Source organism: Rhinoraja longicauda, chromosome 7 (assembly GCF_053455715.1).
Source record: "Rhinoraja longicauda isolate Sanriku21f chromosome 7, sRhiLon1.1, whole genome shotgun sequence".
Classification (NCBI taxonomy): Eukaryota; Metazoa; Chordata; class Chondrichthyes; order Rajiformes; family Arhynchobatidae; genus Rhinoraja; species Rhinoraja longicauda.
In genome coordinates, this window is record NC_135959.1 from 7734884 (window position 1) to 7759703 (window position 24820).

Here is a 24820-nt window from a genome sequence, read left to right on the forward strand (position 1 = left end):
TTCATGTTGTCTGGAGGTTTCCTTGATGCGTTTACACCCAGGGGTTCTGGGTGCCATGCAGTCACTGATATCACCGGTGACAAAGGCTATCCTGGTCGCCTTGTTTATCTTCGCCATCCTGCTGATTCTCTATGTGATCCTGTGGTACATCTGCCGAGATGTGGACTGCGACCACGGCATCTGATCCTGGAAGAGAGACCCGCTCAGGGACCATTTGACATTGACCAGAGAGACAGAGAGAGACAGAGAGGACAGAGAGAGACAGAGAGAAATACAGAGGCAGGCAGAGAGAGACACAGAGAGACACAGAGAGAGACAGAGAGGGGCAGAGAGGGACACAGAGACAGAGAGAGACACAGAGAGACAGAGAGGGGCAGAGAGAGAGAGAGACAGAGAGACAGAGAGAGAGACACAGAGAGACAGAGAAGACGGAAGGAACGGTGAGTACACAATGCTTCAACCTTCTCCTCCTCTCCCCACTCTCCCCACTCTCCCCCTCCTCCCCCCCTCTCTCTCCCCCTCCTCTCCCCTCCTCTCCCCACACGGTTGATGTGGCACACAATGTATCCCTGGAATTAAGTGCAATTTCACGTTATTTCCACCCAGCTCAGACGGTTAACCCTCGTTCAGTGGATTTCACCTTGAATTAAGAATCTTTTAAGCGTCTATCATTCAACCTGCTACTTTTGTTCGGGAGACCTGAAGTTTTCCTGCACCAGAGTGTGTGTGTCTGTCTGTGTGTGTGTGTGTGTGTGTGTGTGTGTCTATGTGTGTGTGTGTGTGTGTGTGTGTGTGTCTGTGTGTGTGTGTGTGTGTGTTGTGTCTGTCTATGTGTGTGTGTGTGTGTGTGTGTGTGTGTCTATGTGTGTGTGTGTGTGTGTGTGTCTGTCTATGTGTGTGTGTGTGTGTGTGAGTGTGTGTGTGTGTGTGTGTGTCTATGTGTGTGTGTGTGTGTGTGTGTGTCTGTCTATGTGTGTGTGTGTGTGTGTGTGTGTGTGTCTATGTGTGTGTGTGTGTGTGTGTGTCTGTCTATGTGTGTGTGTGTGTGTCCTATGTGTGTGTGTGTGTGTCTATGTGTGTGTGTGTGTGTGTGTCTATGTGTGTGTGTGTGTGTGTGTGTGTCTATGTGTGTGTGTGTGTGTGTGTGTGTCTGTCTATGTGTGTGTGTGTGTGTCTATGTGTGTGTGTGTGTGTGTGTGTGTCTATGTGTGTAGTGTCTGTCTATGTGTGTGTGTGTGTGTGTCTATGTGTGTGTGTGTGTCTGTCTATGTGTGTGTGTGTGTCTATGTGTGTGTCTGTCTATGTGTGTGATGTACGTCTTGTCTATGTGTGTATGTGTGTCTGTCTATGTGTGTGTGTCTGTCTATGTGTGTGTGTGTGTGTCTATGTGTGTGTGTGTGTGTGTGTCTGTCTATGTGTGTGTGTGTGTCTATGTGTGTGTGTGTGTGTGTCTATGTGTGTGTGTGTGTGTGTGTCTGTCTATGTGTGTGTGTGTGTGTGTCTATGTGTGTGTGTGTGTGTGTGTGTGTGTCTGTCTATGTGTGTGTGTGTGTGTGTGTGTGTCTGTCTATGTGTGTGTGTGTGTGTGTCTGTCTTGTGTGTGTGTGTGTCTGTCTATGTGTGTGTGTGTGTGTGTGTGTGTCTGTCTATGATGTGTGTGTCTGTCTATGTGTGTATGTGTGTCTGTCTATGTGTGTGTGTCTGTCTATGTGTGTATGTGTGTCTGTCTATGTGTGTGTGTGTGTCTATGTGTGTGTGTGTGTCTGTCTATGTGTGTATGTGTGTCTGTCTATGTGTGTGTGTGTGTCTATGTGTGTGTCTGTCTATGTGTGTGTGTACGTCTGTCTATGTGTGTGTGTACGGTGTATTCTATGTGTGTGAGTTTTGGTGTACGTGTGTGTATGTGCGTGTGTATATTCGGTGTATTTGCTGTGTGTGTGTGTTTAGTACGTGAGTGTATTTAAAGTGTGTGTGCTCGGTGTACTTGGTGTGTGATTTGGTGTATGTACTTGATGTGTGTGTGCATGTTTGGTGCGTGAGTGCGCGCGTGTACTTGGTGTGCGTGCGTGTGTTTTGTGTGTATGTGTGTTTGTGTTTAGTGTGTGCTTGTGTGTGTGTGTTTAGACAATAGACAATAGACAATAGGTGCAGGAGGAGGCCATTCGGGCCCTTCGAGCCAGCACCACCATTCAATGTGATCATGGCTGATCATGTCTCAAAAATCAGTACCCCGTTCCTGCCTTCTCCCCATACCCCCTGACTCCGCTATCCTTAAGAGCTCTATCTAGCTCTCTCTTGAAAGCATTAGTATATGAGTGTATTTAAAGTGTGTGTGCACGGTGTACTTGTTGTGTGTGTGTTGTGTGTTTGTGTTTAGTGTGTGCATGTTTGGTGTGTGTGTGTGTGTAGTGTATTTGGTGTGTGTGTGTGTGTGTTTGTGTTTAGTGTATGCATGTTTGGTGTGTATGTGTGTATGTTTAGTGTATGCACGTTTGGTGTGCGTGTGTGTATGTTTAGTGTATGCACGTTTGGTGTGCGTGTGTGTATGTTTAGTGTATTTGGTGTTTGTGTGTTTGTGTTTAGTGTGTGCATGTTTTGTGTGTGTGTGTGTGTGTGTGTTTAGTGTATTTGGTGTTGTTGTGTTTGTGTGTGGTTTGTGTTTAGTGTATGCATGTTTGGTGTGTGTGTGTATGTATTTGGTGTGTGTGTGTGTTTGTGTTTAGTGTATGCATGTTTGGTGTGTGTGTGTATGTATTTGGTGTGTGTGTGTTTGTGTTTAGTGTATGCATGTTTGGTGTGTGTGTGTGTATGTATTTGGTGTGTGTGTGTTTGTGTTTAGTGTATGCATGTTTGGTGTGTGTGTGTGTATGTATTTGGTGTGTGTGTTTAGCATGTGTGTGTGTGTGTAGAGATGGGGTTGGCGAGGGTGACGAGGTGACAGGGTTGTCAATAACCACATTTGTCAGTCAGTGCGCTTGGATGTCATTGATCAGCTCACAGGTGCAGTGCCTTTTCAAAGATTCCGTCCCCTTTAAAAAAGCAAGCAAACACCATGTCCGGATTAACTTTGGCACACGCTGGCTCCCCTTTATGTGGGGGGAGTGCCCATATCCTTCTCGATGTGTACATCCAAACCGCTCGGACGCGTCGTGTTGGAAGAGGCGAGTGAGTGCTTTATCATTTCATTCACGTTTGCCCATCAAGTATTTGTCTGGCTTGATGTGTACAAATCCCGAGCAGTCACGAATTGAATTCCCCCACATCACCATGCGTCTGAGTTTGCAGGCTGCAACACACACACACACACACACACACACAACACACACACACACACACACACACACACACACACACACACACACACACACACACACACACACACACACACACACACACCACACACACACACACATTCACACACACACACAACACACACACACACACACACACACACACAAACAGGTTGCTTTACGGTCAGATAGAAATCTCGCTCATCTCTGATGCACTTCAATAATGATTTAGGAAAATAAAATATTTCCTCACAGGCACAATGGCGCGGAATAGCCTGAAAACACGAAGAACATTTTGCAAAAAAGAAAAAAAAAAATTTAAATCACGACAATCTAAATCGTTAGAGGAGAGTTTTGCATTAGGAGCGTGGTGTCTGAATTTTAAACAGAACTGTTCAGATTGTGGAAAGCTTGCTTCATTTAACTTTTCCTGATATAACGTTGTCAGATTATGTTCTCATTCCAACCCCCCCCCCCCCCCCCCCCCCCCACTACCAGACACAACATACTGCAAATTAACTATTGCCCCCCTCCCCCCCCCCCCCCCCAACAAAAAATCTCACCCAGAAAAACCAGGTCTCCATTTTTCGACATCTTTCCCTTTATCTCCATGTTAATTTACGCAGAGGGAGCCTCAATCATTTCAGCAGTCACTGGCAATACAACTTGCAACCAACCAGTATTATCTACCAGGTCTGAAGAAGGGTCTCGACCCGAAACGTCACCCATTCCTTCTCTCCCGAGATGCTGCCTGACCTGCTGAGTTACTCCAGCATTTTGTGAATAAATCGATTTGTACCAGCATCTGCAGTTATTTTCTTATCTACCAGGTACATCAATGTTTTCAATTGAAACCCAGAGGCATTGAAAATTGGGTGGACAAAATTGATTTTTTTTTTCTCTCTCTCTCTCTGCACAGTAGACGTTTGTTTAATAGCTAACGCGGGCAGTCATAATAACTTCAAAAACGCCAAAGCAACAGGTTCTTTATAGGCACCACCAGCAGTCATGAAAATATAAATTGCTCTCTGAATGCACCTCGCCTTTTCCTTCCCCGATCCAGTCTGTAATGTTTTTTTTTTCCATTTGACAGGCCGTGTGGTTTAATAGACAATAGACAATAGACAATAGGTGCAGGAGTAGGCCATTCAGCCCTTCGAGCCAGCACCGCCATTCAATGCGATCATGGCTGATCACTCTCAATCAGTACCCCGTTCCTGCCTTCTCCCCATACCCCCTCACTCCGCTATCCTTAAGAGCTCTATCCAGCTCTCTCTTGAAAGCATCCAACGAACTGGCCTCCACTGCCTTCTGAGGCAGAGAATTCCACACCACCACTCTCTGACTGAAAAAGTTCTTCCTCATCTCCGTTCTAAATGGCCTACCCCTTATTCTTAAACTGTGGCCCCTGCCTCTAATGTGTCCAATCCCCTAATTATCCCCTAATTATCTTATATGTTTCAATAAGATCCCCCCTCATCCTTCTAAATTCCAGTGTATATAAGCCCAATCGCTCCAGCCTTTCAACATACGACAGTCCCGCCATTCCGGGAATTAACCTATTAATTGAACATTAATATTGTAACATTAATATTAATATGCTTCATATATTGTCTTCACAAATATAACCCTCTCCTCTTAAGGGTGGTGGGCTAATACGTGTGCATTTGCAAATGATATACTGGTTCAAATCTAATTTGGAAGTTTTTTTTAATAAATGCAAAGGATTACCAAGTCCAACGAATGATTGCTTCCATCATGAAAACCTTTTTTTTTTTACCAGAAAATAAATCTAATATCTATTTGTGACAAATGTAACTGTCAGCAAGACAATATCTAATATATTCCTTTATTCGTCCCACACCGGGGAAATTTACATCTGAGACGTGGACAGACAACAGCCCTTTCATTCTTTGTTTTGTCTGGAGTGGTTTCTCCCAAGTATTTAAGACAGCCTCATGCACAATTGTAAAAGTTCAGTAGCTTTGGTTCCAACTTCCAACCGTCATGTGACCACTCTTACATGAGTTACTCCGTAACTCCCTGGTCCACTCGTCCCTTCCCACCCAAACCACCCCATCCCCGGGCACTTTCCACTGCAACCGCACGAGATGCAACACCTGTCCCTTTACCTCTCCCCCTCAATTCCATCCAAGGACCCAAACAGTCTTTCCAGGTGAGACAGAGGTTCACCTGCACCTCCTCCAACCTCATCTATTGCATCCGCTGCTCCAGATGTCAACTTATTTACATCGGCGAAACCAAACGCAGGCTCGGCAATCGCTTCGCTCAACACCTCCGCGTTAACCAACCTGATCTCCCGGTGACCGAGCACTTCAACTCCCCCTCCCATTCCCAGTCTGACCTTTCTGTCATGGGCCTCCTCCAGTGCCAGAGTGAGGCCCACCGGAAATTGGAGGAACAGCACCTCATATTTCGCTTGGGCAGCTTGCAGCCCAGTGGTATGAACATTGACCTCTCCAACTTTAGATTGTTCCTCTGTCCCTCTCTTCCCCTCCCCCTTCCCAGATCTCCCACTGTCTTCCTGTCTCCACCTATATTCTTCCTTTGTCCCGCCCCCCTGACATCAGTCTGAAGAAGGGTCTCGACCCGAAACTTCGCCCATTCCTTCTCTCCTGAAATGCTGCCTGACCTGCTGAGTTACTCCAGCATTTTGTGAATAAATACCTTCGATTTGTACCAGCATCCGCAGTTATTTTCTTATACTCTTACATGAGGACTCTGATCTATTCTGAATTCTTTTTCATACCCCTCATTTCCCTCAGCCCTGACTCTCAGTGTGAAGAAGGGTCTCGACCTGAAATGTCACCAATTCCTTCTCTCCGGAGATGCTGCCTGTCCAGCTGAGTGTGTGTGTCTTCATATGATCGCTCTTTGCCTCTTCTTTGTCCTCAACTGCCCGGCAGCTATTAACCAGCAAGCGAAACCCTTTGGACAGCAGGAGGATAAGGGGTGATCTTGTAGTTCCTTGGAGTGCAGGAGGACGAGGAGTGATATTATAGTTTCTGGGAGTGCAGGAAGATGTTTATGTTTAGTTTATTGTCACATATAACGAGGTGCGGTGAAAAGCTTTTGTTGCGTGCTAACCAGTCAGCGGAAAGACAATGCCTGATTACAATCGAGACGTTTACAGTGTACAGGTGCAGGATAAGGGAATAACTTTAAGTGCAAGGTAATGCAAGTGAAGTTCGATCAAAGATAATCTGAGGGTCACCAATAGAGTAGTTCAGCATTGCTCTCTGGGTTGTGGTAGGACGATTCAGTTGCCTGATAACAGCTGGGAAGAAACTGTCCCTGAATCTGGAGGTGTGCGTTTTCACACTTCGATACCTTTTGCCCGATGGGAGAGGGGAGAAGAGGGAGTGGCCGGGGTGCGACTGGTCCTTGATTATGCTGCTGGCCTTGCCGAGGCAGCGCGAGGTGTAAATGGAGTCAATGGGAGGAAAGGTTGGTCTGTGTGATGGTCTGGGTTGCATTCACCATTCTTAAAGTGCAGGAGGATGAGGGGTGATGTTATAGAAATGTACAAAATGTATTAAGGACACGTTAGAGGCAGGAATCATGTTCCTAATGTTGGGGGAGTCCAGAACCAGGGGCCACAGTTTAAGAATAAGGGGTAGGCCATTTAGAACAGAGATCAGGAAAAACTTTTTCAGTCAGAGAGTTGTAAATCTGTGGAACTCTCTGCCTCAGAGGGCAGTGGAGGCCAATTCTCTGAATGCATTCAAGAGAGAGCTAGATAGAGCTCTTAAGGATAGCGGAGTCAGGGGGTATGGGGAGAAGGCAGGAACGGGGTACTGATTGAGAATGATCAGCCATGATCACATTGAATGGTGGTGCTGGCTCGAAGGGCCGAATGGCCTCCTCCTGCACCTATTGTCTATTGTCTAAAATCATGAGAGGAATAAATCAGGTGCCTGCTACCCAGAGTAGATGAATGGAGAACCAGAGGACATAGGTTTAAAGTGAGGGGGAGGGGAGGGGAGGGGGGAGGGGGGAGGGGGGAGGGGGGGAGATTTAATAGGAACCTGCAGGGCAACTTTTCTTACACAAAAGGTGGTGCGTGCATCAAAAGAGCTGCCAGAGGATGTAGTTAGTTGAGACAGTTACTATCACAACATTTAAAAGACATTTGGACAAGATCATGGATAAGAAAGGTTTAGAGGGATATGGGCCAAACGCAGGCAGGTGGGACTAGTGTACATGGGGTATGTTGGTCAGTTTGGGAAAATATAAAAATAATATAATATATTCCTTTATTCGTCCCACACTGGGGAAATTTACAAATTGGGCCAAAGGGCCTGTTTCCACACTGTAACATTCTGTGATTCTGTGAGCCCATTGATTGCCACAGTCACCTTGATTACATTTCACACAATCATTGCTTTCAGTAAGGATTCCCTTTCATTCTCCACCCCCACCCTCCCCCCAAATAAATTCTCCTCTTTCATGTTGACAGTTTCCTCCATTGCGTCCTTCCCATTTCTCACACTTCCACTCGACCCGAAACGTCACCCATTCCTTCTCTCCTGAGATGCTGCCTGACCTGCTGAGTTACTCCAGCATTTTGTGAATAAATACCTTCGATTTGTACCAGCATCTGCAGTTATTTTCTTATACTCACTTCTTCCACTATCATTTCTTCCTTTTCTTCCCTGATCAAAAACCCTTTCACCACACACCTCATTTCACCAGTCTCCATTAACATTTCTGTCACCTTGGACAATGCACCAGCACAAACGTATCTAATTCTCCCCTTACACTGAGTCACACAGTGTGGAAACAGGCCCTTCGGCCCTACTTGCCAAACTGACTGACAATGCCCCGTCTATACTAGACCCACCCGCCTGCGTTTGGCCCAAATCCCTCTTAAACCTATCCTATGCATGAACCTGTCTAAATATTTCTTAAACATTGCGATAGTCCTTGCCTCAATTACCTCCTCCAGCAGCTCGTTCCATACACCCACCACCCTTTGTGTGAAAACATTACCCCTCAGGTTCATAGAAATATAGAAACATAGAAAATATGTGCAGGAGGAGGCCATTTGGCCCTTCGAGCCAGCACTGCCATTCATTGTGATCATGGCTGATCATCTACAATCCGTAACCTGTGCCTGCCTTCTCCCCATATCCCTTGATTCCACTAGCCCCTAGAGCTCTATCTAACTCTCTTTTAAATTCATCCAGTGAATTGGCCTCCACTGCCTTCTGTGGCAGAGAATTACATAAATTCACAACTCTCTGAGTGAAAAAGTTCCTTCTCACCTCAGTTTTAAATGGCCTCCCTTTTATCCTTAAACTGTGTCCCCTGATTCTGGGCTCCCCCAACATTGGGAACATTTTTCCTGCATCTAGCTTGTCTATTATAATTTTATACGTCTCTATAAGATCCCCTCCCATCCTTCTAAACTCCAGTGAATACAAGCCCAGTCTTTGCAATCTTTCCTCATATGACAGTCCTTCCATCCCAGTGATTAACCTAGTGAACCTACGCTGCACTGCCTCAATAGCAAGGACGTCCTTCCTCAAATTAGGAGACCAAAACTGCACACAATACTCCAGATGTGGTCTCACCAGGGCCCGATTAAATCGTTCCCCCTTCACCTTAAACCCAGGTCCTCTGTTTCTCGATTTCCCCTACTCTGGGCAAGAGACTGTTCATGCACCCGATCTATTCTTCTCATGATTTAATACACCTTTATAAGATCACCCCACATCCTCCTGCCCTCCGAGCTGGTCCCGGCCTGCTCAACCTCTCCCTACAGTTCAGGACATCGAGTCCTGGCAACATCCTCGTAATTGTTTTCTGCACCCTTTCCAGCTTAACAACACCTTTCCTATAACATGGTGCCCAAAACTGAATACAATATTGTAAATGTGGCTTTTACGAGGATGTTGCCTGAATAATCTCATCTTCCTTCAACCTTAACTGCACAGAATGTGTGTTTGTTTGTACTGACAAGACCAAATGCGTATCAGATGACAGTTCCAATCCAGACACCAATGATTTTATTGTCTTGACTCGATGCATACATTTAGATATCTTGTAAGCAGTCGACATATGAACAGTATTATAGTCTTCTCTAGGATAGAGTTGATGCTCCTTTATCTTTTCAATCTTGAATCTCTCCACAGTTCCTTAAAAATAGATCGATTTAAAAAAAAAATAATTTTGTGATGGAAATGTATCCTCTTACTGAACGGGAGCTGCCCACAATTGTGGACAATACATCGGTTTACATCAAAGATAGACACAAAATGCTGAAGTAACTCAGCGGGACAGGCAGCATCTCTGGAGGGAAGGAATGGGTGACGTTTTAGTGGAATTTAGATGGATGAGAGGAGATCTTATCGAAACGTATAAGATTATTAAGGGGTTGGACACGTTAGAGGCAAGAAACATGTTCCCAATGTTGGGGGAGTCCAGAACAAGGGGCCACAGTTTAAGAATAAGGGGTAGGCCATTTAGAACTGAGATGAGGAAAAGCTTTTTCAGTCAGAGAGTTGTGAATCTGTGGAATTCTCTGCCTCAGAAGGCAGTGAACGCCAATTCTCTGAATGCATTCAAGAGAGAGCTAGATGGAGCTCTTAAGGACAGCGGAGTCAGGGGGTATGGGGAGAAGGCAGGAAAGGGGTACTGATTGAGAATGATCAGCCATGATCACATTGAATGGCGGTGCTGGCTCGAAGGGCCGAATGGCCTCCTCCTGCAGCTATTGTCTATTGTCTATTGTGCCACTGCAAGTAAGAATGTCAATGTTCTCTTTTGGGACATATGACAATAAAACACTGTGGGCGCATGGTGGCTTGGCGGTAGAGTTGCTGCCTTACAGTGCCAGAGACCCAGGTTCGATCCTGACTACAGGTGTTTGTCGGTACAGAGTTTATACGTTCTTCCCGTGACCTGCGTGGGTTTTCTCCGAGATCTTTGGTTTCAATAGACAATAGGCAATAGACAATAGGTGCAGGAGGAGGCCATTCGGCCCTTCGAGCCAGCACCACCATTCAATGTGATCATGGCTGATCATTCTCAATCAGTACCCCGTTCCTGCCTTCTCCCCATACCCCCTGACTCCGCTATCCTTAAGAGCTCTATCCAGCTCTCTCTTGAATGCATTTAGAGAATTGGCCTCCACTGCCTTCTGAGGCAGAGAATTCCACAGATTCACAACTCTCTGACTGAAGTTTTTCCTCATCTCTGTTCTAAATGGCCTACCCCCTTATTCTTAAACTGTGGCCCCTTTGTTCTGGACTCCCCCAACATTGGGAACATGTTTCCTGCCTCTAACGTGTCCAACCCCTTAATAATCTTATACGTTTCGATAAGATCCCCTCTCATCCTTCTAAATTCCAGTGTATACAAGCCTAGTCGCTCCAGTCTTTCAACGTATGATAGTCCCGCCATTCCGGGAATTAACCTAGTAAACCTACGCTGCACGCCCTCACCCGTTTCCTCGCACACTCCAAAGAAGTATGGAAACATAGAAACATAGAAAATAGGTGCAGGAGTAGGCCATTCGGCCCTTCGAGCCTGCACCGCCATTCAATATGATCATGGCTGATCATCCAACTCAATATCCCGTACCTGCCTTCTCTCCATACCCCCTGATCCCTTTAGCAAAAAGGGCCACATCTAACTCCCTCTTAAATATAGCCAATGAACTGGCCTCAACTACCTTCTGTGGCAGAGAATTCCACAGACTCACCACTTATAGGTTTTTAGGTTAATTGGTTTGGTATAAATATATAAATGTAAAAAATTGTCCCTAGTGTGTGAGTGTGTGGGGATCACTGGTCGGTGCGGACTCGGTGGGCCGAAAGGCCTGTTTCTGCTCCTATAACCTATGAACTCCCCTCTACATCTGACATAACTGGAAAGCTAGTCTCAGAATACTGGGATGTTCTGCTTGGACCTACGAAGGCTGAGAGATTACCTGCAAGATCTTGCTGGGTTTAAATGAGGTAAATTGGTGGATGTTTTTCGAAGGGCCAGGGATTAAAAACTTTTAAGTGGAGTGCGAAGGGTGCAGGGGGTAAAATGAGGAGAAATATCTAATGCAGAGAATGGTTAAGATCTGGAACGCTAGAAGATGAAATCGTTTCCCTTGGAAGTGAATATGTGCCAGATGCAAGTTGACAAGTTATAGGAGTAGAATTAGGCCATTCGGCCCATCGCCGTTCAATCATGGCTGATCTCTGCCTCCTAATCCCATTTTCCTGCCTTCTCCCCATAACCCTTGTCACCCGTTCTAATCAAGAATTTGTCTATCTCTGCCTTAAAAATATTCACTCAATAGGCCTCCACAGCCCTCTGTGGCAATGAGTTCCACAGATTAACCACCCTCTGACTAAATGCAGGCAGATGAGGCAAATGGCAATTTGGTCGGTATGGTCAAGGTGGGCCAAAGGGCCTGTTTCCATGCTGAACAGCTCTATGATTCTATGACAACTCTCTCCGATTGTTCTCCCCTCCCCACCCCTTCCCCCTTTTCCTCCTTTATGCTTTCTTAAAACCTGCAACATCTAAACATAGCACAAAAAGTAAGGAAATTTGTGTTTGGTAGATTATTTCTTTGTTGTAACAATGCTTCTTGGCAATAAATCTTATACCGTTGGAAAGCCTGTTTATTTCCCTTTTAAATGGTGCCACATTTGTAAGGAACATGCATTTGTGGGATGAGCAGCAGAGCTGAGTATATGGGTTGCGCCCATGAAAAATTTGCCAAATCTTCTCTGCCAATGCCAAACAGCTTATTCTGCCATTGACTCTTGTTCGGTGTTGTTTGGTGGATTGGATGATTGAAGTCTGAAGAAACAAGACATATTGGCAATTTAACAATTTATTCATTTAATAAACAGGAGCCACAGTAGCGTGTGGAAGAACCATACACAGCCATAACAGCCTGGCACCTCCTCCTCATGCTGGTCACCAGCCTGGTCACACACTGTTGTGGGATGGCATCCCATTCTTGTCAGCACCTGGGGGTATCAGAAGCTCAAAACAAGAGTCAATAGCAACAGCAGAATAAGCTGTTTGGCATTGACAGAGAAGATTTGGCAAATTTTTAATGGGCGCAACCCATATACTCAGCTCTGCTGCTCATCCCACAAATGCATGTTCCTTACAAATGTGGCACCATTTAAAAGGGAAATAAACAGGCTTTCCAACGGTATAAGATTTATTGCCAAGAAGCATTGTTACAACAAAGAAATAATCTGCCAAACACAAATTTCCTTACTTTTTGTGCTATGTTTATAACCCTCTCTGTTGCAATTGATCTGGAAAATTAACCCTGTGTCTCCCCCCCCCCCCCCCCACAGTTGTTGCCCGATCTGCAAATTAATCTTTCAGAATTTCAGTGTAAGAAAATAACTGCAGACGCTGGTACAAATCGAAGGTATTTATTCACAACATGCTGGAGTAACTCAGCAGGTCAGGCAGCATCTCAGGAGAGAAGGAATGGGTGACGTTTCGGGTCGAGACCCTTCTTCAGATTTTCAGTATCTGTGGTGTCTTACTTTAGTCCAACTCACAACAGATTGACGTTAGATTTAAAATACCACAAAATGGTTGAAAGAGCAAATGGTTGTTTTTAACCTTGAGCACATTGAAAATAAGGAAAGCCCACAGATAATTCATTATTTACATTCACCTGACGAAGCGTTTGAAAGCAGTTATTGTCAACAACAATCAGAATAAGAGGATGGGTTAACTTGGGAAATTAAGTTTTTTTATTTTTGGTGTTATATTTCTCTCCATATTGGATGGATACTTTACAGGCTTAGAGTCACACAGAGTCATAGAAGCTTACAAAGTGGAAAGAGGCCCTTCGGTCAACTTGCCCACGGCGGCCAACATCTACACTAGTCCCACCTGGCTCATATCCCATTAAACCTGTCTTATCCATATTGGGCGGCTGGGTGGCGCAGCGGTAGAGTTGCTGCTTTACAGTGCTTTCAGCGCCAGAGACCTGGGATCGATCCTGACTACGGGTGATAGTCTGTACGGAGTTTGTACGTTCTCCCTGTGACCTACCTGAGATATTCGGCTTCCTCCAACACGCCAAAGATGTACAGGTTTGTAGGTTAATTGGCTTGGTGTAAATGTAAAATTGTCCCTAGTGTGTGTAGGGTTGTGTTAACGTGTGGGGATCGCTGGTCGGCGTGGACTCAGTGGGCCGAAGGTCCTTTTTCCACCCTGTACCCCTGAACTAAACTACAGCGTGAAAACAGGGCCCTTCGGCCCAACTTGCCCACGCCGGCCAACCTGTCCCATCTACACTAGTCCCACCTGTCTGCATTTAGCCAGTGTCCCCGTAACCTGTCCTATCCATGTACCTGTCTAAATGTTTCACAAACTTGTGGAGACTGGGACTTTGCCTTTTTTTTGCCGTGCCTTGTGTTACCATAGTAGATGGTTAAAAAATTGCCATATCATACGCTGCTCTGCACATTAATGGACACATTCTTCAGGCACGATGTTGCTCAGACTGTTTCATGTGGGATGATTGAGTTGTGTTATGCATGGCCTGTGATACATATTCTGTTCTACATTTCGTAATCTTAGATTGCTGCACATCAGTTTTTCCATAAATTAGACGTTATACATGTATTTCTATGTATCATTGCTGTATATTAGAAGTGAGAGCTGTTGTGTTATTGATGAGATGCTGTGTGAAATGATGCATTGTGTGGAATGTTGCAAATATTCATTTATTCTGCACTGGCTGTTGCCTCTGTTGTTTATGAGCTGTTCTTCGTATGTTGTTATGCATAGAAACATAGAAAATAGGTGCAGGATTAGGCCATTCGGCCCTTCGAGCCTGCACCGCCATTCAATATGATCATGGCTGATCATCCAACTCAGTATCCCGTACCTGCCTTCTCTCCGTACCCCCTGATCCCTTTAGCCACAAGGGCCACATCTAACGCCCTCTTAAATATAGCCAATGAACTGGCCTCAACTACCTTCTGTGGCAGAGAATTCCACAGATTCACCACTCTCTGTGTGAAAAAAAACGTTCTCATCTCGGTCCTAAAAGACTTCCCCCTTATCCTTAAACTGTGACCCCTTGTTCTGGACTTCCCCAACATCGGGAACAATCTTCCTGCATCTAGCCTGTCCAACCCCTTAAGAATTTTGTAAGTTTCTATAAGATCCCCCCTCAATCTTCTAAATTCCAGCGAGTACAAGCCGAGTCTATCCAGTCTTTCTTCATATGAAAGTCCTGCCATCCCAGGAATCAATCTGGTGAACCTTCTCTGTACTCCCTCTATGGCAAGAATGTCTTTCCTCAGATTAGGAGACCAAAACTGTAACGCAATACTCCAGGTGTGGACTCACCAATGCCCTGTACAACTGCAGCAGAACCTCCCTGCTCCTATACTCAAATCCCCTCGCTATGAATGCCACCATACCATTCGCTTTCTTCACTGCCTGCTGCACAAGCAGTCTGAGATAGACCACAGCACGAGAACTGGTGAAGACTTACAGTGAAGCGGGAAAGATTTGATAGGAATCTGAGGGGCAACTTTTTCCGTGCAAAGAGTGGTGGGTGTATGGAACGAGCTGCCGGAGGAGTTAAGTGAAGCAGGGACTATCGCGACGTTTCAGAAGCAAATAGATACGTACGTGGATAGGACAGGTTTAGAGTGATATGGGTCAAACACAGGCAGGTGGGACTAGGTCACATGGGGCATGTTGGTCGGCGTGGGCAAGTTGGGCCAAAGGGCCCGTTTCCACGTCGTAAGACTCTATGACTCTCTGCAAGGTAGACACAAAATGCTGGAGTAACTCAGTGGGACAGGCAGCATCTCTAGAGGCAGGCAGGAACGGGTGACGTTTCGGGTCGAGACCCTTCTTCAGACTTAAATAAAGTGTTACATAAAGTTTTACATGAAGTGTTGTCAAGATTTTTGTGAGAAATTTTTTTGGGCAAAAACTTGAATTTTAAGCAAGGTTTCTGTCGATTTTAAAATCCTTCTTTTAACCATAATTAGTGACACAAACGTTTGAAGGAAAGGATTGGAAGCAGGTGATTCCATTACTTTCTCACTTGCCTCTGGAGAAAGCATTCAGTAAGTGTCTTCAAATAGACATCCTGTGTGTCGCCGAGATTCATATTACGATCAAGGATATGATCAATTTGATCGATATGATGATCGAGACTACGATTATAGATACGGTAGACGACGATCTCCATCACCTCACTACAGCAGAGGAGCATATAGATCGCGCCCCATGCCTCGTTCCTATTCACCGCGTCGATGCTGACCAGACTCTACTGCTTGCTGGACAACTGTCTCAAGATTTTTAATCAATGTGTTACGGCAAGTCAGAAATAATAGGAAGCAAAAGAGGGGAGAAACGCAAGCAAATGCTCAAGAAAATAATTGGGAAACAGACACAAAAAGCTGGAGTAACTCAGCGGGACAGGCAGTATCATCTCTGGAGGGAAGGAATGGGTGACGTTTCGGGTCGAGACCCTTCTTCAGAATCTGAATATTGCAACATTCTACACGTTACATAGGGACATCCAAGCAGCATCTCATCAATAGCAGAACAGCGCTCGATATGTGGCAATGATACGCAGAAACACATGTACAACATGTGAATTATTACAGCTTACGTTCAGCAATCTAAGAGTATGAAATGTAGAACAGAATCAGAAGAAGGGTCTCGGCCCGAAACGTGTCATAGAGACATAGAGTCCTACAGCACAGAAAGAGGCCACTCGGCCCATCGTGTCCACACCGCCCGTTACCAAACACAGTCTAATTTTAATCCCATTTTCCCGCATTTGGACCGTAGCCCTGAATGTTGTAGCATTTCAAGTGCCCATCCAAATGCCTCTTAAACGTTGTGAGTGTTCCCGCCTCCACCACCACCCCAGGCAGCGAGTTCCAGACTCCAACCACCCTCTGGGTGAAAAAGTTCTTTCTCACATCCCCCCGAAACCTCCCTCCCCTTACCCTGTATCTATGTCCCCTCGTTGTTGAACCTACCACCAGTGGAAGAAGTTCCCCGCCATCTACCTTATCTATGCCCCTCATGATCTTGTACACCTCGATCATGTCCCCTCTCAGCCTTCTCTGCTCCAGGGAAAACAACCCCAGTCTGCCCAGTCTCTCCTCATAGCCGAGGCCCTTCATCCCTGGCAGCATCCTGGTGAATCTCCTCTGCACCCTCTCCAAAGCTATCACATCCTTTCTATAATGTGGTGACCAGAACTGAACACAATACAACAGTATTGTGTCCTATTCCTTTTCTCCGGAGATGCTGCCTGACCCGCTGAGTTACTCCAGCTTTTTGTGCCTGTCTTCGGTTTAAACCGGCATCTGCAGTTCCTCCCTGGAAATGATTTGGAAATTGTTTGTGTAGAGTGATGCAGGCCTGACAAAAGCACAACAAGCTTAAATTTAAAACCGAGGTGAGAAAAAACTTTTTTGTGGAATTTGTGGAATTCTCTGCCACAGAGGGCAGTGGGGGCCAAATCAATGGATGGATTTAAGAGAGAGTTAGATAGAGCTCTGGGGGCTAGTGGAATCGAGGGATTATGGGGAGAAGGCAGGCATGGGTTATTGATTGGGGACGATCAGCCATGATCACAATGAATGGCGGTGCTGGCTCGAAGGGCCGAATGGCCTCCTCCTGCCCCTATTTTCTATGTTTCTATGTTAAGCACAGGTCACCCTGCAGAATAGAAAATGCCAGAGATATGCAAATGCAAATGGAGGCTGGCACAGTGGTAAAGTTGCTGCTTCATAGCGCCAGAGACCTGGGTTCGATCCTGACCCAGGGTGCTGTCTGTGTGGAGTTTGCACGTTCTAGTTTAGAGATACAGTGCGAAAACAGGCCCTATGGCCCACCGAGTCTGCGCTGGCTAGTGATCACCCCGTACACTAGCACTAAGCTACACACACTAGGGACAATTTACCATCTTTACCAAAGCCAATTAACCCACAAACCTGTATGACTTTGGAGTGTGGGAGGAAACCAGAGTCCCCAGAGAAATCCTACGCAGATCATGGGGAGAATGTACATACTCTGTACAGACAGCACCCATGGTCAGGATCGAACTAAATCAAAATGCTATATGTGCTTGAAGCTAAGTAGTGTAACAGTTCAGAAGTTACAAGAACTTGTGGATTTACCAGGATGCTGCCTGGAATAGAGAATATTAGGTACAAGCAGAGTCACACAATCATCGATTCATACAGCGTGGAAACAGGCCCTTCAGTCCAACTAGCCCATGCCGGCCAACCTGCCCCATCTACATTAGTCCCACCTGCCCATGATTGACCCTGTCCTTCTAAACCTATCCTATCCATGTACCTGTCCATATGTCTCTTAAATAGAGACCTGGGTGTCGTGGTACACCAGTTATTGAAAGTAGGCATGCAGGTGCAGCAGGCAGTGAAGAAAGCAAATGGTATGTTGGCATTCATAGCGAGGGGATTTGAGTATAGGAGCAGGGAGGTTCTGCTGCAGTTGTACAGGGCATTGGTGAGACCACACCTGGAGTATTGCGTACAGTTTTGGTCTCCTAATCTGAGGAAAGACATTCTTGCCATAGAGGGAGTACAGAGAAGGTTCACCAGATTGATTCCTGGGATGGCAGGACTTTCATATGAAGAAAGACTGGATAGACTCGGCTTGTACTCGCTGGAATTTAGAAGATTGAGGGGGGATCTTATAGAAACTTACAAAATTCTTAAGGGGTTGGACAGGCTAGATGCAGGAAGATTGTTCCCGATGTTGGGGAAGTCCAGAACAAGGACTGGTCACAGTTTAAGGATAAGGGGGAAGTCTTTTAGGACTGAGATGAGAAAGTTTTGAATGGTGAATCTGTGGAATTCTCTGCCACAGAAGGTAGTTGAGGCCAGTTCATTGGCTATATTTAAGAGGGAGTTAGATGTGGCCATTGTGGCTAAAGGGGTCAGGGGGTATGGAGAGAAGGCAGGTACGGGATACTGAGCTGGATGATCAGCCATGATCATATTGAATGGCGGTGCAGGCTCGAAGGGCCGAATGGCCTACTCCTGCACCTATTTTCTATGTTTCGATGTTTCTAAATGTAATGATAACAACTACATCCTCTGGCAGCTCATTTTAAATATATACTAGACCAAGTGGACCCGTTGGGCCCAAACCTCTCCTGCATTGGTGCAGCACCCTGTCCTTTCCCCTCTCCCCTCAAACCCCCCCTCCCCTCTCCCTTCTCCCCCACTCCCCCCATCCCTCCCTCCTCCCCTCCCCCTCCGCTCCTTTTAAACTTTAAAATGTGAATAACTTTAAAAATATAACACCAATTTCAATAAAACTACTTGCATTATCACTAAAGTAACAATGGTGAGTAAGGTGGGCCTAAAATTGTAGCGCTATCTATTGTGTACCGTTTTGGCTGAAGTTCAGTCACAAACAAGATAACGAACGAGAGTTTTAGTATATGGATATATATATATAATGGGAGGCAACTGTTAGACCCTGAGGAGCCGTACACAGTCGCAGGGAGAAGATACAAATTCCGCACAGGCAGGACCGGAGATCGGGACTGAACATGGGGTGTCTGGAGCTGTAAGTCAGCAACACTTCCACTGTGTCACTGTGCCCTCCCACACTAACTGAACTGGGCCAGGGACAGAGTCTGGCAGAGTTACAGAGATGGAACCGTGCTGCCTTACGGACTGAGGTGGTGGATTAGCTTTGCTTACTTTAGTTTAGAGATAGAGAATGGCGGCACGGTGGCGCGGCGGTAGAGCTACTGCTCACAGCGCCGGAGACCCGGGTTCCATCCTGACTACGGGTGCTTGTCTGTAGGGAGTTTGTACATTCTCCCCGTGGGTTTTCTCCAAGATCTTTGCTTTTCCTCCCACACTCCAAAGGCGTACAGGTTTATAGTTTAATTGGCTTGGTGTAAACGTAAAGAGTTGCCCCTAGTGTGTGTAAGGTAGTGTTAATGTGCGGGGATCGCTGGTCGGCGCGGACTCGGTGGGCTGAAGGGCCTGTATCTGTGCTGTATCTCAAAACTAAGTGAACTAAACTGATATAGCAGTGGATGGAACTGAACAGCCCTCCATCATTCATTCTGTTTGACTTCTTTTTGACAAGGATGTTGCCAGGACTTGAAGGCCTGAGCTATAGTCATAGAGTCATACAGCATGGAAATAGGCCCACACCGACCAATATGTCCCATCTACACCAGTCCCATCTACCTGCGTGTGGCCCATATCCCTCCAAACCTGTCCCATCTATGTGCCTAGTCTAAATGTTTCCTAAATGCTGCAATAGTCCCAGCCTCAACTACCTCTGCCAGCAGCTCGCTCCTTACACCCACCACCCTTTGTGTGAAAAAGTTAGCCCTGAGTTTCATAACAAGAGGATTTGAGTATATAGGAGTAGAGAGGTCTTTCTGCAGCTGTATAGGGCCCTAGTGGGACCACATCTGGAGTACAGTGAGCAGTTTTGGTCTCCTAATTTGAGGAAGGACGTCCTTGCTATTGAGGCAGTGCAGCGTAGGTTCACGAGGTAAATCCCCGGGATGGCGGGACTGTCATATGAGGAAAGATTGGAAAGACTGGGCTTGTATTCACTGGCGTTTAGAAGGATGAGAGGGGATCTTATAGAGACGTATAAAATTATGAAAGGACTGGACAAGCTAGATGCAGGAAAAATGTTCCCAATGTTGGGGAAGTCCTGAACCAGGGACTATAATCTACGAATAAAGGGGAGGCCATTTAAAACTGAGGTGAGAAAAAAACTCTTTCACCCAGAGAGTTGTGAATTTGTGAAATTCTCTGCCACAGAAGGCGGTGGAGACCAATTCACTGGATGAATTTAAAAGAGAGTTAGATAGAGCTCTAGGGGCTGGTGGAATCAAGGGATATGGGGAGAAGGCAGGCACGGGGTTACTGATTGTGGATGATCAGCCATGATCACAATGAACGGTGGTGCTGGCTCGAAAGGCCAAATGGCCTCCTCCTGCACCTATTTTCCATGTTTCTATGTTCCTATTAAATCTTCCCTCCCCCCTCACCTCAAACTTATGTCCTCTGTTTCTCGATTCCCTTACTCTGGGCAAGACATTCTTGTGCTCCACCTAATCTATTCCTCTCATGATTTGGACACCAAATGGGAAAGGTTGAGTAGGCTGGGACTCGTTTCCTTGGAGCGCAGGACGATGAGGGGCGATCTTATAGAGGCAAGGGGAGGGCAGGGGGTTTATGAGGGAGAACTGGAAGTGGGTGGGGGGAGGGGGTGCTTTGTAGATGTTGTCGAAAGTTGGAGAATTCAATGTTCACCATTCAATATACAATGTTCTGTCTCTGTGCTGCTTAGCTCTATGACTCCTTAATTCATACTTCTTGATCAGTATGGGTGTCAGGGGTTATAGGGGTGAAGGCGGGAGAATGGGGTTGAGAGGGAGAGCTGGATCAGCCATGATTGAATGGCGGAGTAGACTCGATGGGCCAAATGGCCCAATTCTACTCTTGTCACATGACCTGATGACCCTCTAGCTCGATGTAAACATTTTCAGTAGCCTTGGTATTACTGACCTTTAAACCTGGTTAACCGTATGTATATCTGTTCAACTGATCCAATTTCAAATCTTTTCTTGTTACTTAGCTCCTCTTAGATATGTTGCTCTGGGTTTTATGTTTAAAAATAGAGCTTTGTAAAATTGAGGCTTGCTTGATTAGATTGTATTAAGGGGCATTGACATATAAAACTGTAATTGTTAATTTCAATTAATTGCAAGAATCCTTGACCTGACTTGTAAGAAAATAACTGCAGGTGCTGGTACAAATCGAAGGTATTTATTCAGAAAATGCTGGAGTAACTCAGCAGGTCAGGCAGCATCTCAGGAGAGAAGGAATGGGTGACGTTTTGGGTCGAGACCCTTCTTCAGACTGATGTCAGGGGGGCAGGACAAAGGAAGGATATAGGTGGAGACAGGAAGACTGTGGGAGATCCGGGAAGGGGGAGGGGAAGAGAGGGACAGAGGAACTATCTAAAGGTGGAGAAGTCAATGTTCATACCGCTGGGCTGCAAGCTGCCCAGGCGAAATATGAGGAGCTGTTCCTCCAATTTCTGGTGGGCGTCACTATGGCACTGGAGGAGGCTCATGACAGAAAGGTCAGACTGGGAGTGGGAGGGGGAGTTGAAGTGCTCAGCCACCGGGAGATCAGGTTGGTTAAGGCGGACTGAGCGAAGGTGTTGAGCGAAGCGATCGCCGAGCCTGCGTTTGGTTTCGCCGATGTAAAGATGTTGACATCCAGAGCAGCGGATGCAATAGATGAGGTTTGAGGAGGTGCAGGTGAACCTCTGTCTCACCTGGAAAGACTGTTTGGGTCCTTGGATGGAGTTGAGGGGGTAGGTAAAGGGACAGGTGTTGCATCTCCTGTGGTTACTGGGGAAAGTGCCCGGGGATGGGGTGGTTTGGGTAGGAAGGGACGAGTGGACCAGGGAGTTACGGAGGGAACGGTCTCTACGGAACGCAGAGAGGGGAGGGGATGGGAAGATGTGGCCAGTGGTGGGGTCCCGTTGTAGGTGACGGAAATGTTGGCGGATAATTTGTTGGATACGCTGGCTGGTGGGGTGGAAGGTGAGAACGAGGGGGATTCTGTCCTTGTTACGAATGGGGGGAGGGGGAGCAAGAGCGGAGCTGCGGGATGTAGAAGAGACCCTAGTGAGAGCCTCATCTATAATGGAAGAGGGGAAGCCCCGTTTCCTGAAGAATGAGGACATCTCTGATGCCCTAGTGTGAAACACCTCATCCCGGGCGCAGAGACCGGGTGGGAAGAAGTGTAGTCCAGATAGCTGTGCGAGTCAGTGGGTTTATAGCAGATGTCAGTCACTAGTCTGTCTCCTGTAATGGAGATGGTGAGGTCCAGAAACGGGAGGGAGATGTCGGAGATAGTCCAGGTATATTTAAGGGCAGGATGGAAATTGGAAGCGAAGTGTATGAAGTCAGTGAGTTCTGCATGGGTACAAGAGGTAGCACCCATGCAGTCGTCAATGTAGCGGAGGTAGAGTTCGGGGATGGGGCCAGTGTACGTCCGGAACAGGGATTGTTCGACGTACCCGACAAAGAGGCAGGCGTAGCTAGGGCCCATGCGAGTGCCCATAGCTACGCCTCTGGTTTGGAGGAAGTGGGAGGAGTCAAAGGAGAAGTTGTTAAGGCCCCTCGTGCCAGCACCGCCATTCAATGTGATCATGGCTGATCATTCTCAATCAGTACCCCGTTCCTGCCTTCTCCCCATACCCCCTGACTCCATTATCCTTAAGAGCTCTATCTAGCTCTGTCTTGAATGCATTCAGAGAATTGGCCTCCACTGCCTTCTGAGGCAGAGAATTCCACAGATTCACAACTCTCTGACTGAAAAAGTTTCTCCTCATCTCAGTTCTAAATGTCCTACCCCTTATTTGTAAACTGTGGCCCCTTGTTCTGGACTCTCCCAACATTTGGGAACATGTTCCCTGTCTCTAACGTGTCCAACCCCTTAATAATCGTTCGATAAGATCCCCTCTCATCCTTCTAAATTCCAGTGTGTACATGCCTAGTCGCTCCAGTCTTTCAACATATGATAGTCCCGCCATTCCGGGAATTAACCTAGTAAACCTATGCTGCACGCCCTCAATAGCAAGAATATCCTTCCTCAAATTTGGAGACCAAAACTGCACACAGTACTCCAGGTGCGGTCTCGACCCGAAACGTCACCCATTCCTTCTCTCCAGAGATGCTGCCTGTCGCGCTGAGTTAGGCCAACATTCTGTGTCTATCGTCGATGTTAGCTTTTTCTCTTGCCACAGTTGTGGCCTGATCTGATGGGTGTTTCCGGTATTTCCTTGTTTTATTTGACCACCCTGAGTGACTACCCTTGTTTGAGACTTGGGTAGAGTGGATGTGGAGACAATGTTTCCACTCGTGGGAGAGTCTCGGACTAGAGGCCACAGCCTCAGAATAACAGGACGCACCTTACGAAATGATAAGCGGATGGATTTCTTTAGTCAGAGGGTTGTGAATCGGTGGAATTCATTGCCACAGAAGGCTTTGGAGGCCATCAGTGGGCATTGGTACGGTGGAGAATGACAGATTCTTCATTAATACGGGTGTCGGGGGTTATGGGGAGAAGGCAGGAGAATGGGGTTGAGAGGGAAAGATAGATCAGCCATGATTGAATGGCGGAGTAGGCACGATGGGCTGAATGGCTTCCAGAACTTATGAACTTACCCGTATGCATCAAGGGCGAGTTTACAGTGGGCAGTTAACCAACCAACCTGTATATCTTTGGAACGCAGGAGGAAACCAGAGCAGTTGGAGGAAACTCGGAGTCGGAGGCAGAACATGCAAACTCCACACAGCCAACACCGGAGATCGGGCTTCAACCAGGGACATGAGAATTAGGAAGCAGCAACTCCACTATTTGCCCTACTCTGCCTCGCCCTTTTACAGAATGTGGAGAGTCTCGTGGGAGAGTCTAGGACTAGAAATAGAACTCAGAATTAAAGGACGTTCTTTTAGGGAGGAGATGAGGAGGAATTTCTTTAGTCAGACGGAGGTGAATCTGTGGAATTCTTTGCCACCACAGAAGGCGGTGGAGGCCAAGTCAGTGGGTATTTTTAAGGCAGAGATAGATAGATTCTTGATTGGTACGGGTGTCTGGGGTTATGGGGAGAAGGCAGGAGAATGGGGCTAGGAGGGAGAGATAGATCAGCCGTGATTGAATGGCGGAGTGGACTTTGTGGGCCGAATGGCCTAATTCTACTCCTATTCCTTATGACAATACAATTTAGTTTAGTTTAGTTTATCGTCACGTGTACCGAGGTACAGTGACAACCGTTTGTTGCATGCCAACCAGTCAGCAGAAAGTCAATACATTATTACAATCCAGCTATTCCCAGTGTACAGTTAGATGATAAAGGGAATAATGTTTAGTGCAAGATAAAGGCAATGAAGTCCGATCAAAATGAATCTCCAAATGAGGTGGTTAGTAGTTCAGGACTTCTAAAATTAGCATGTTTGCTTCTGCAGCTGCAAAGAATGTTCCTGAATCTAACGGTAGTATAAGAAAATAACTGCAGATGCTGGTACAAATCGAAGGTATTTATCCACAAAATGCTGGAGTAACTCAGCAGGTCAGGCAGCATCTCGGGAGAGAAGGAATGGGTGACGTTTCGGGTCGAGACCCTTCTTCAGACTGTGTCAAGACCCTACTTCAGTCTGAAGAAGGGTCTCGACCCGAAACGTCACCCATTCTTTCTCTCCTGAGATGCTGCCTGACCTGCTGAGTTACTCCAGCATTTTGTGAATAAATTCCTGAATCTAACAGTCTGGATTATAGTCATTAATAAGGACAACAACTATAATAGATGCATTACTGAATTTGAAGGAACCCATCACCCACTGATATTATAACGGCATCTCCGTTTTAGTTTAGTTTAGAGATACAGCGCGGAAACAGGCCCTTTCGGCCCACCGGGTCCACGCCGACCAGCGATCCCCG

The 24820-nt window shown here is 46.4% G+C and overlaps 1 protein-coding gene across 1 annotated transcript in view; it reads left to right on the forward strand.

The window, feature by feature from the left end:
- Nucleotides 1-6: 6 nt before the first annotated feature.
- Nucleotides 7-24820, forward strand: part of dhrsx (dehydrogenase/reductase (SDR family) X-linked) — a 242398-nt gene continuing 217584 nt past the window's right edge. The window contains exon 1 of the mRNA XM_078402050.1: nt 7-440. The gene's annotated coding sequence lies outside the window, so the exon portion shown is untranslated. The remainder of the gene's footprint in view (nt 441-24820) is intronic.